The following is a 12,479-nucleotide window of genomic DNA, read 5'->3' as shown; positions in this document are numbered from 1 at the left end:
TGCCATCTGCATTGAGGAGAAGCATACTTCATTATATCTGTCATGTCATTAATAAAGAGACTGAATAATGCTGGAAGTTGAAGAGATCCCCACAGAGCTCCACCCAATTTCTTGGTGCAGGTTTGGTATTTGCTATCTGGAATGGCTTTCCAAGCAGTTTTTTACATAATTGATAGCAAATTAATAAGGTTAGGATTATCAAATTGCTTATAGTAGTATAATGAGAGGTAAAATTCCCACTGAATTTGGTACTTTTAAACTTTTGTTTTTCTTTACACGCAAGGCTTGTCATTTCCCATAGTGAAAAGTGAATGACTATGGCACTTTTTATTCTTGCAAAAAGCATATTTGGTGTTAATCTTCTCCTTCTTATATTCTAGAAACACGCTGGGTATTAATCTTCTCTCTCTTAAATTCTAGGCAAATAAAGACTTTTTTTTCTGTATCTTTTCTATTCTACTTTTCCATTATCTCACTCTCCAGAATTTGAAATACAGTTATCTTTGAGATTTCTGATATTTCGTCATGCTGTTTATCAAGCTCTGTGGATTTAAGAACATCTGAGATATTCCTAATCTATTCTGTCCTAACTGAAGATCTGGATGTTGAAATACTAGATAAAAAAGTGAATTAAAACATTCTGGTTTATCTTAAATACTCAGTTGTTATATTCCTTATTTAGGAAGTTTTTCATGGTATTTATCTATTTGTAAAACTATACGGCAAGCACTATATTTAGTAATGACCAGATATATGGACCATGCTATGTGATGGATAAATACTGTTCCTTTTAATGCTGCGACTGTGCTCAGATGGTAGAGGTATGTGCACAGACATGCATGCTGATATTTCACATTAGCTATGCAATTTGAAAACACTTTTACTGAGCAAGAAAATGTGTCTTGCCTAATTAAAGTTATGGAGATAACTGGTACCCATGATTCCAAAACACTATCCCATTCATGATGCATTTAGGTAATTGATGTGGTCCTGAGTCATTCTTGAATTTGCAACTTGTTAATAACCCTGCAATATAGTCCTAATATGGCACTGGACTTCAGTTTAGCTATTGTGTTTCCATTTAACATCGTATTTGCACCAGGGTTCAAATTTACAAATGTCAATAGAAGCAATTTTTCTTCTGCTTCATATGGCATCCGAGACTTATTTTTCAAATTGTGTTAAAACTTCACCATTAAAATTAAAATATATAGCATAAGTGATTACTGAAGTCCAAAGATTTATTAGAATTTTTTCTTCATGCATTTTATAAGAGAGCAGTGGTGTCTAAAGCTTCCTGATCTTACAGAACACGTCTGATCACCTGAAGGAGACAAGAATATCAAACAACACAGAACTCTTCTCAGCTTCTGTATCTTGTTCCTAGTCTCTAAATATCTCTATAGGAACCACACTAACAGCTCTTCACTTGGTTGGCATTTGATATCCTTTTTTGTAATGTCACAAACATTTGGCATAGAAAGCAGTTTGATGGATAGCAGGAAGTGTACACACCTGCTGCGAATTTATTTCTACAATTTCTTCTTTCTCAGCAGGTTTTCTTCAAAACAATCTTTCTATAAGCAAGTGGATTTCTTCTTTTTAAAGCTGTATAAGTTCTATTTATTTGTAAGAAAATCAGAAGGTCCTAAAACTGTTCTTGACTACTCATTCAAGATTAGTTTCTTAGGTTTATTTATAAATGGAAAGGTTAATAAAAAGGGCTGGAGGGACAGGACTTTTTTGACAAGAAGTACAAGTGATCAAGTTTTAGAAAACATTGCCAGGTTACCAAAGTGAGGTTCTAAGAAAAAAAATATTTAGAAAAAGATCCTTTTTTTATGATAACATCATGTTGCCATATTTCCGAGGAAAAAAGATCCAATAAAAGAAAAGAATCAATAATGGAACACTCTGCCTCCCCTTCCATATATGTATTCATACTCATATTTTTCTTTACGCATCTATATAAATTTATTTGCATGAAATTTTACCAGCAAAAAAGGGGAAATTCATAATGAATTGCTTCCCAATGTGTACTGGATTTATATTTCTTAATAAAACAAGCAGAATGATAACTATTTGAAAAATGTTTTTCGTAAAGCAAGAAAACAGAAAAGACAGAACAGAAGCATCTTATCCATACAATTCACAAAGAAACTAGAAGTGTTACAAAGAAGTGGAAACTCTTCAGAATAGTCAAACACAGAAAACGGAGATGCAGAAAATCACTCAAGTACTTAATAGAAGCAATTAGCAACCTTTAACACTGTACATTTCCACTGATAATATCTCACAAGAGTATGGCTTTGGATTTTTTTTTTTTTTTAAGATAATTATTTTGTTTCCTTGTCATAAGCAGACCTCAAACACAGTCAGAGCTTACTGGTTACATTTTCCCTTTCAGGGAATATATGCAGCTGTTGAGATCACTTCTTTTTTACTGCTAGCAGATCCCTTACCAGTGAGATAACTGCATATTACCCCAACGTGTAAGCTTCTCGCTAGGGTCTTGTGCCCTGGAGAGATGTGATCAGCATCATACTCTTGCAATTTTGTTCCCAATTCCATGGTATAAATTCTACATCACTTCAGAAAATAGCCTTATCTTCCTCTACTTCTGGTTCCTTCTGGTATGTTAAAAAGGATGGCTGGTAAAGGAAAAAAATAGCCACTCTTTTTGACAAAACTCTTTGCCCTTGGTTTTTGATGCCACTTATACTTGGATGGTAATTGTTAGGTTCATCGTAAAGAATTTCCTCATGTGTACAAATTTGAAGGACTGTTTTATAGATCATAAAAATATGTACTCAATTACTTCAAATAACACTTGGGGAACTGCATGCAAATGGTGCATAAATTGCTCAATGAATCAAGACAAAGTCGCTTTCAAAATCAGATACCTGGGGGTAACTGGCATAAACAAGTGCATACACACTGTTGAGAAAGGAAATCTTATTACTGCAGAGTAGTTTTCATCTGCACTTTAAGTAAAACAGGGATTTTAAACAAAGCCATTTCAAACATGCATCTGCAGCAATTTTATTATTAAAACTGGTAGTGGCTCAGGGACAATCAATGTACTTTAAGTCAATATTATTTTGATTTGAATTACAGTTTACTTGTAGAACATATAGAGTTATAAAATAGCTTATTCTCCATCGTAAATGTTTCCAAGAAGCTTACTTAAGCTGTGTACATCATAATCTGTAAATCAAAGGCTTGAGCTTTTGCAGAGCTCCAAAAGACCGACTCCATGAAGTTGGAATTTTCCTATTGTCCTCTGCTAAGAGGTGTATTATTAGTATCAAGATATCTAAAATGCCTTTAAAATGCATTTTCACCTTGTCTTGTATTTATTATGATGTTTTAAAAAAAAAAACAACAATAATAAAACAGTATCAGTTCACTAGGGGTTTTTGATTTTGTCTTTATTTTTTTATTTTCAAATTCTGATTCATTAAATTTTAGCCCAGATTCAAATTCTACTGAAAATCAGTGCAGATTTTTTTCCCCAGTTGATTTCATTAATAAATTCTTAACTGCAGGCTCATGGCATACAACAGGACCCTCATAGCTTAGGACTTCTTCAAAATGAAGGCAATTTTAAAGCTTTTACTCTTTTATATGGAAGACACCAAGATCTAAATATTGAGACTTCATTCTCATAACCTGAGCAGCATGGAATAAAAGGAGGTGTAAGTTCCTCTTGGTTCTTCCCTTAGAGTAGGTACATTAGAGTAAGTACATTATTCTCTCTCTGCATATGGAAGGTGCTGCTGGAGGAGGTGGTGAGCATCCATAAACTTTGGCCCTCACAACCTCCATCCATGCTTGTGCTCTGTTGGGCCTCCTGAAAGTTCCCAGGGAGTAGCACTTGCTCTGGCAAAGGGAGAGCTCACTTCCACCTCAGGCATCATATTTCCTCCCTAGAGCTGTGAAACACTGTAGATAATGAGGCCCTAATAGGGGCTTACCATATCATACTATTCCTATTCCATCAGTATGAAACACCCTATGCTCGTGGATGATAAAATACCCAATAGTCTTCAGTGCTCCCCTGAGAGAGATTGGTGAAGGCAGGCAGATTGAAATTTAAATGGTTGTTCTTAGCCACCAAGTTATTTGATGGCTGTACAAGGGGCACAGTATTTATGTCAATCTCATAGCATAATTTGTTGATACTTCAGTCTGCAGAGCAGAGGAAAAGAGAGAAGAACTACACTCCTTTGAGGCAGGTGCTACTGATTTTATTTTCACTACTGCATTATGAGAGTACATTAGCAAAGAAATTCAGCATCTGAATATAAAGAAGAAATAAAATTCAGTCAGTACAGAATAAGATAAATATTAGTACTGTTATCAACCATCATTATAAACCTTGCCAATCACTAGATGGAGTAGAGATCTCTAAATATAGTTTTGATGTCTTGCCTGTTCAAGACTGATAATTGCTTCTGAAAGCAAATGAATCCAAAAATGTGTTTTCCACTGTGTACTTTAAATCATGACTCTTCAGTTTACAAAGAGTATCTGACCGGACCTACTCCTTTTTATAATGTAGTTCAAAATAATTCACATCTGCGTGAGAAATAAAAGCTCTTTTTTTTTTTTCTCTAAGTATTCTTCTGGACATTACTTCAAAAATATCTCAGTACCTTGCAATTGAAAATAAGTGGATATAGGTTGCACCTATTATGCCATCAAATGATGCTTTATGCCACATTTGACTTTTTATGCCTCTGTTTATGCATGGAGCAAGCTCCTCATAAGCATATGCAAAGGCGTTGCATTGTCCGCCTTTAAATTTCTCCACATGATAATGCCTATTTAAACTGACTGGGAGCAAGCAGCTCTGATGCTGCATCTAAATTATTTTTGCATCTCCCTCAACACAAACCTCATCTTTATATTTAGCTGTTGTCCATTGCTACTTCATTAGTCATTACTGAGGCCAATACTCCTATATATTCTGATGCAAAAAGTTTTGGTTCAGTGAATATTATCATAAATAATGATAACAGTAGTATCAGTAGCAGCAACCATAGTAGGAGTAGAAGAAATAAGTATGCTAGTTCTATTTAATGAAAATGTACTTGAGTCTCCCTTTTATAGATGGGCTACTGAGGCACAAACATGGAATAACTTTCAGTGATATCTAATGGCACAGATATAGCTAAAAATCCAAGCATTCACACACAGAGACTTTTCAAAGTTTTGAAACATTAGGTGGATGTCCTGAAAACTCTAGACCAAATGTACCAGATTGCCGCATCCCTGGGAGAAATGTAAGACTTGTATTTTTGTTATAAGGCAAAAGCCCATTTGGTCACAACTGATTCAAGTACCTAGCTTTTTGTGAAACATGAGTGCCTTTGGAAAACAGTGTGCAGTTGGAGACCAAAGAATTACACGGTACACAGTGTACAACATCCACTACTCTGAATGTTGCATCTTTATGGATGTGTGAGGTGGTGTTATAATGCATCCATAGTACATAAAGCATCTCAGTTGACATGTTATGCATGCTAATAAAGGGTAGAGAAATGCTTCAGAAAAGGGAGAGCACAGAAGTACATTTCCACTTCAACACGATATATCTTAAAAAAAGAGTACAAATCAGATAAGAAGTACTATGGCACCACATCCTAGATCTCTGTTTCTTTGAGCATGTACATCAGAGAATCATTTTTGTATTAATTATTCACTCATGGATGCACCAATCCCTCCTGACAGAATTAACATGCACCTCTTGGCATTCAGATCAGCACATTAACCATTATAAAACGTTTTATCTTTGTTATCTCACATACAACTTGGTAGAGAGAACTTAAAGAGACCACTGGCTATATTGTCAGTTACACAAGGACAATTTCTGTCCTTTCATTTCATTTTGAATACTTTATGAAATTTAGTGATATTCCTGTGGATTCAAATGCACTTAGCTCCATGAATGGAATTCTGCTAATGCAAAAGCTCATGCACTAAACTTCAGACCTTGTAGGATTTAGGATCTGTCTTTCATGACCACCAAGTCTTAAAGAAAGGAGATGAACTTTGAACACTGTTAGGGTAAGGTTTTTCTCAGGTTAATCTTCTTTTAACAGCTTCATAGAAAACACAGTATCTCTGTTTTTTTATTTTTATTTTTTTTATTTTTAATGTATTTTTGGCTACTATTTAGAAGAATTTAATCAATCTTTACATGAAAAAAGATGTTCAACCCTCAAGCCAAATATTTCCTGCTGTATCTAGTGGTATTGCCAGACCACTGACCAGTGAATTTATAACCCAGAAATTGTTCTCATTTTCAAGCCTCATATCTCACAACCCAGCAAAACACTGTGGCTACCATGCAGAAATTCATGCTTTCCTGTGAATTGAAAGCTTAAATTGCCCCTCTGGTTAAAGAAGACAGCAGTGGTATCTTTATCAAGCTGTTGGATGCTTTATCCAATTGCCTGAGTCTCTGGCAAAATAGCTTGAGGCTAGACAGGTATATTATTCTTTAGAAACAGATGGTGATGCACATAGGAGATCTGAGAAACACACATTCTCAACAAACTAAAGGATCTCTCTAGAATGAGCTGCCTAATTTATTAAGGTTAATCAAAATTTCTGCTACCCTCTATTAACCCACGATTAGAAGTATAGTATTTGTATACCGGCATTAGCACAAAGGAGTTTTATTTTCTGGGAACCAGCATCAACAGAGAAGAATAATAAATCCTTTTGTGTGTAATAGGTATTTTGGAGGAAAAGAAATTCTGAGAATTATTATTTTTTTTATTAAATAAAGAAATGTTAATTCATAGTTTTCTGAAGGTGCAATATCCTGATATTACTTTTGGTATTAATAGTTCAGAGGAAAAAAAAGAAAAAAGAAAAAAATATATGTATTCTTTCTGCAACCATTTTCAGATATTCATCTTGCTGTTTCATCATCCAGCAATCCATATGCACTTTCCTCTTCACAGAATCACAGAATTATAAGGGCTGGAAGGGACTTCTGTAGATCATCTAGTCAAATCCCTCTGCTAAAGCAGATTCTCTTGACAAGGTTACATAGAAAAGCATTCGGGTGGATTCTGAATATCTCCAGAGAAGAAGGCTCCATAGCCTCTCTGTACAAATTGTTCCAGGGCTCTGACACCCTCACAGTAAAGAAGTTTTTCCTCATGTTTGTGTGGAACTTCCCATGTTTAAGTTTGTTCTCATTGCCCCTTGTTCTGACACTGGGCACCACTGAAAAGTCTGGCCCTATCCACTTGACTCCTCCTTATTACATGTTTGTAAGCACTGATAAGATCCCCTCTCAGACTTCTCTTCTCCAGGCTGAACATTCCCAGGTCTCTCACTTTCCAGGTCCCCAATTATCTTTGCACCCCTCCACAGGACTCTCTCTTGAAGTTCTCTATCTTTCTTGAACTGACGAGTTCAGAACTGGATACAGTATTCCAGATGTGACCTCACCAGGGCAGAGTAGAAAGGGAAGATCATCTCCTTCAACATGCTGCCATGCTCTTTTTAATACACTCAGGATATCACTGGCCTTCTTGTCCACAAGGGCATGCTGTTTAATCATGGTCAACCTGTTATCCACCAGAACAACCCAGAACAAATCTGTCCCACACCACAGAGCTCCTTTCCAGTTGGCCTAATATGCATTCTAATCTGCATTGTTGCATGTGGTTATTTCTTTCCAGCTGCAGGACTCAACACTTGTCCTTGTTGAACCTCACATCAGGTTCCTCTCTGCCCAACTCTGCAGTCTGTCTAGGTCTCACTGAATGGCAGCACAGCCTTCTGGTGTATCAGCCACTACTCTAATCTTCACATCATCAGCAAACCAGCTGAGGGTGCATTCTATCCCTCTACCCAGGCCACTGATGAAGATGTTGAAAAAGACTGGACCCAGTACTGATCCTTGGAGAACACCATTAGCTACAAGCCTCCAACCGGACACCGTGCCTCTGATCACAACTCTCTGAGATCTGCCAGTCAGTCAATTCTCAATGATTCTCATTGTCCACTCATCTATCTTAAGCTTACCCACAAAGATGTTATGGGAAACAGTGTCAAATACTGTGCCTGTGTTCCTGAGGCTACTTTCAGCTCTCTATAGAAGGCCTCACCAATTTCCTCCTTATGATTAGGCAGCCTGTAGTAAGCAACAATGGTGTCATCCATATTACCTTTGTCCCTTAATTCTCATCCATAAGCTCTCCACTCATTTGTCATTCATTCCTAAGGAGATTTCGATACATTCCAGTTTTGTCTTACATAAAAGGCAACCCTAGCACCTCACCTTTCTGGTCTGTCTTTCCTAAAAAGTACATAACAGCATTCCAGTCATGTGAGCTGTCCCACCAAGCTCTTTGTTACTGTAATGAGATCATGGTTGCAATGATGTGAGCATTGCGATTTAGGACCCTATCCCCAACTACTTCAGCCTGTCTCACTTGGTCGGACAGTTGCTAAAATTTGCCCTGCCTTTTCTAGTCAGGCGGATCCCATTCCTTCCTAATAGGTTGTAATCTTCATAGAAATTTCTATTATCATGAAAACCAAAACCCCTGCACAAGCACAAGTCACATAGCTAGGAAGTGATATCCTTTATATATCTATTTCTGGCTTTCCTCTTTCCTACAACTGGCAAAATTGAAGAGAAAATAATGGGCACCAGTGTTCTTCACTTGCACTTCCAGGGATTTATAGTCTTTTTTGATTCTGTTCAAGTTCCAGCTTCCACTGTCATGCATGCTCACATGAAAGAACTATAGTGGATAGTAGTCCGGGCTCTTGACAAGGTGATCCTGGATCCTGGCTCCTGGGAGGCAGCAAGTCTCTTAAGACTCTGTCAGACTGGCAGAGAGGAGCCTTGGTTCCTTTTAACAGGGAGATGACCACTACAAGCATGCAATGTTTCTTTTTATGATATCCACCGGAGGCTACTGGTATGATTTCTTCTTGTCAGTCACAGTTCTGGGTGTCATGATGTCTATAGCTGTAAGACTTTCGTTTCTTATTTTGGAAGTGAAGCTGGAGATTGGGGACTGAATTGAAGCCCTGCCTTTGTGCGTCACCATAGTAATTGCTAAACAGATAGCTTTTGAAGGTGTATCAATATTTCTTTCCAACTCAACTTACTTAAAAAAAATATGCATGGTATAGGCAGCAATAATTTAGCAAAATCTACACTGTTTCTACCTCTGAACATTTCCTCTGATTGAGAAGATGAAAGTCAAACTGGACGGTACCTTTTGTTAATGAAAACACACTGTTGCATTTGCCTGTTTATATCTGCTTATAGTATTGCTACTACTAATCCCAGTTAGGAACCAAGTACTTACGTCTTTCATAGATTTTCTTTTCTTTTTTTTTTTTTTTTTGTCTATATCTTTCAAGAACTTGCAGTTTATAGCACTGGAGATCTTTATGAAAGCCGAAAGTACGGGAGAGAGTAAATACGTAATAGCATACTGTGGCTTGTTTCTCCCTGTTGGTCAAACATGGAATTAAAATAAGTAAAGGGAGCATATACAAGACTAAACTGATGACAGTATTTCATTACCACAATACCTGCAGAATGTGGCATACTTCAGTAATTTTTCAAGATTTGGAAATCTAAGGGGAGAAAACCACTTATACTGTTAGACAGTTTCCTTTTTTTCATCTAAATAAAAATGAATTTGCTTGCTTATGGCTTTTTTAGAACCTATGGTTTCATGTATTCTTAAGGAAACAGATGATAAACAGTATTAAGTATTACAGTTAAGAATAGAGTGACTTATCTTCTGCCTTATAAAATATGGATGACATCATTCCTCCAGCTGCTCAGCATGAGAAAGGTCAGTTGGTGACATTCCTTGCCAAATGTGTCCAGCAAGCACAGATGAAGAGTGGAGCCTTCATCACAATCCTCTTCCCTCTGAGATTTTGGACTGTCTTTTGGATGAACACAGTATGGCCTAGGGCTTCGCATAATTTCAGGGGATATGTCTAGCCAGGAGGAAACTGAGCCAGACAGCAGCCACTCGATGGCATTGTTCCATGGAAAATTGATAGATAATTCACCAGAAAATTCACTGGAAGTAAATGCTGATTGGAGATGCAGTACTTCCAGCTTCTTGTCTTTGCTCACATTAATATGCACCTATCACGTGCAAGTATGGTAAGGGAGTAAATAATTATAGCGAGGCCACCCATGCTACTATCGCTCATGAATAAATTTTCTTGCTAGGGAAAGAAGCCAGACAGCAGCAACAGGAGCCCAGAACTCACTCATTTGGTCCTGAAATTTACAGGAGATTCATTGCAGATCTTTAGGTTAGAAATGAGTGTGGACATGATTTCTTGTTCCCAGCTACATACAAGGATTTGCAGTAGATCTCTAACTCATCAACATGAAAGTGGTCAGATGTACAAAAAGGAGTAGGAATCATGGTACCATAAGAAAATATATTACTTCTAGTGAACACATTCAGAAAGCTGAAGACTAATTTTTCCACAAAGTTCCAAGAAGCAATACCCTAACTATATGGTAACCAAATTATTTTTGGGAAAAAAAAAAAAAAAAAAAAACTGTTTAAATTTCTGGATAAAAAAAAATCAATATGGATTTTAAGCCAAACTCAAGTTAATTTCAGGAAAGTATTTTCCATTGATTCACAGTTTTCACAGTCCAGATTTTTATTTCTTCTTTTTTTACTGTAGTTGCATTCTCTATGCAAGCCTATTTTCTCAATAGCCTGCAATTATTAAGGTATACTTATTGTGCGATTTCCATCTTCAAGCTAAACATAGAGTAAAGGGTGAGGAAATAAGGAGAATTCAGTAACAAAGGACAAGTAACACAAGTGAAGATTATTTAAAATGTTTTGTAACTAAGTGCAAATTAATTGCATTGGCACCATTCAATCATAGAGTAGCAGGATAGGTAGCACAGGAAGAATGCACATTTATTCATCCTTTCTAACAAATTAATAGTATTCTGATTAATTTTAGGCTATCTTCATTGTTAAATAATAGACTGAACAAATAAATAAACAATAAAATTTACTATAGAAGGAACCAGTCAACTGAAACAGTCTTAGAGTATGTTAAAATTCATACAGATCTTCTCCAAGGACCTTGATTAGTCAATTGACATCTTCAAAACATTAATATATAGGTATGAATAGAAATCAAATGAAATTTTTTCTCTTAGAAAATAATAATAATAAAAATCTTACGTGGGAAGCTGACAGTCCAATAGAACATGCAAAACGTATACAACATCCTGAAAAAAACACCACGCATTTATATCCAGGTTCATATTTATTCCCTGCATCAAAAAATACTGAGGCATTATACAACTACATCTGTTTACACTGGGTAGTAACTTGCTCCACAAAGTTTCCTGTCAAAATTAATCTTGCATATAAGAAATGAATGCTGGAAGTAAACATCTTGATCACCAGATCTAATACTCCAGAATGACAATGGCCTGTGCAATAAGTGTTTAATTTAGCAGACTGAAGACGAGCTGCTAAACACTCTTTTACTCAACAGAAATTAGTTCTCACCACACCACAACAAACTTACAAAAGGAATACACAAGATAACAAGCCTCATATCTGATGCTCCTGAAATAACAGAGAACTTGTTAGGCACAACTCCACAATGATTCTAGTTCTTATATTACAGTGACACTGATAGAAATCCCTGCCATTTCATTTGAGGGGGGGAAATGCTGCTTGACCTCAAATCTTATGACAAATGTAAACCCAAAAAAGTAAGCGACGCTAAGATATTTTTCCATATGATGAGCATGGAAGAGAATTAGGTTTCATGTAATGAGAGAAGCTATAACGGATACAAGCCAAAATCAACATAATGATATTTGCAAAACATAAAATCACATTTATTTGTGAAAAGAGATCAATCATTTAACCTAAAATAAACTGTACTCTCAGTCTTTCAGAGGAAGTGTTGTTCTATTTTACTGGTACCATTTGCAGCACAGAAAAAAAAAAAAAATAAATCACCTCCTGCTGAAATAAATAGGAAATAAACAGGTAAGGGCTACATAGGCTCCATTCTGTGATCCTAGGATGGCCAGCAGTGAGAAGGAAGTGATTGCCAGTGCGACTTGCACCTACAAGAAGGGTTATAAGGAGGATCTGAGGAACTACAGGCCTATCAGGCTGACCTCAGTGCCAGGGAAGGTTATGGAACAAATCATCTTGAGTGAGGTCACATGGCATGTATAGGACAACAGGCCTCAGCCAGCATGGGTTTATGAAAGGCAGATCCTGCTTGACCAACCTCACCTCCTACTATGACTGGATGACCAGCCTGGTGGATGAGGGAAAGGCTGTTGATTTAGTCTACTTAGACTTTAGTAAAACCTTTGACACTATTTCCCACTGTATTCTCCTAGAGAAGCTGGCAGTCTGTGGTCTTGGCAAGTACACTCTTTGCTGGATAAAAGACTG

Source organism: Meleagris gallopavo, chromosome 4 (assembly GCF_905368555.1).
Source record: "Meleagris gallopavo chromosome 4, MGAL_WU_HG_1.1, whole genome shotgun sequence".
NCBI classification, from domain to species: domain Eukaryota; kingdom Metazoa; phylum Chordata; class Aves; order Galliformes; family Phasianidae; genus Meleagris; species Meleagris gallopavo.
This window is presented reverse-complemented; position numbering follows the sequence as displayed.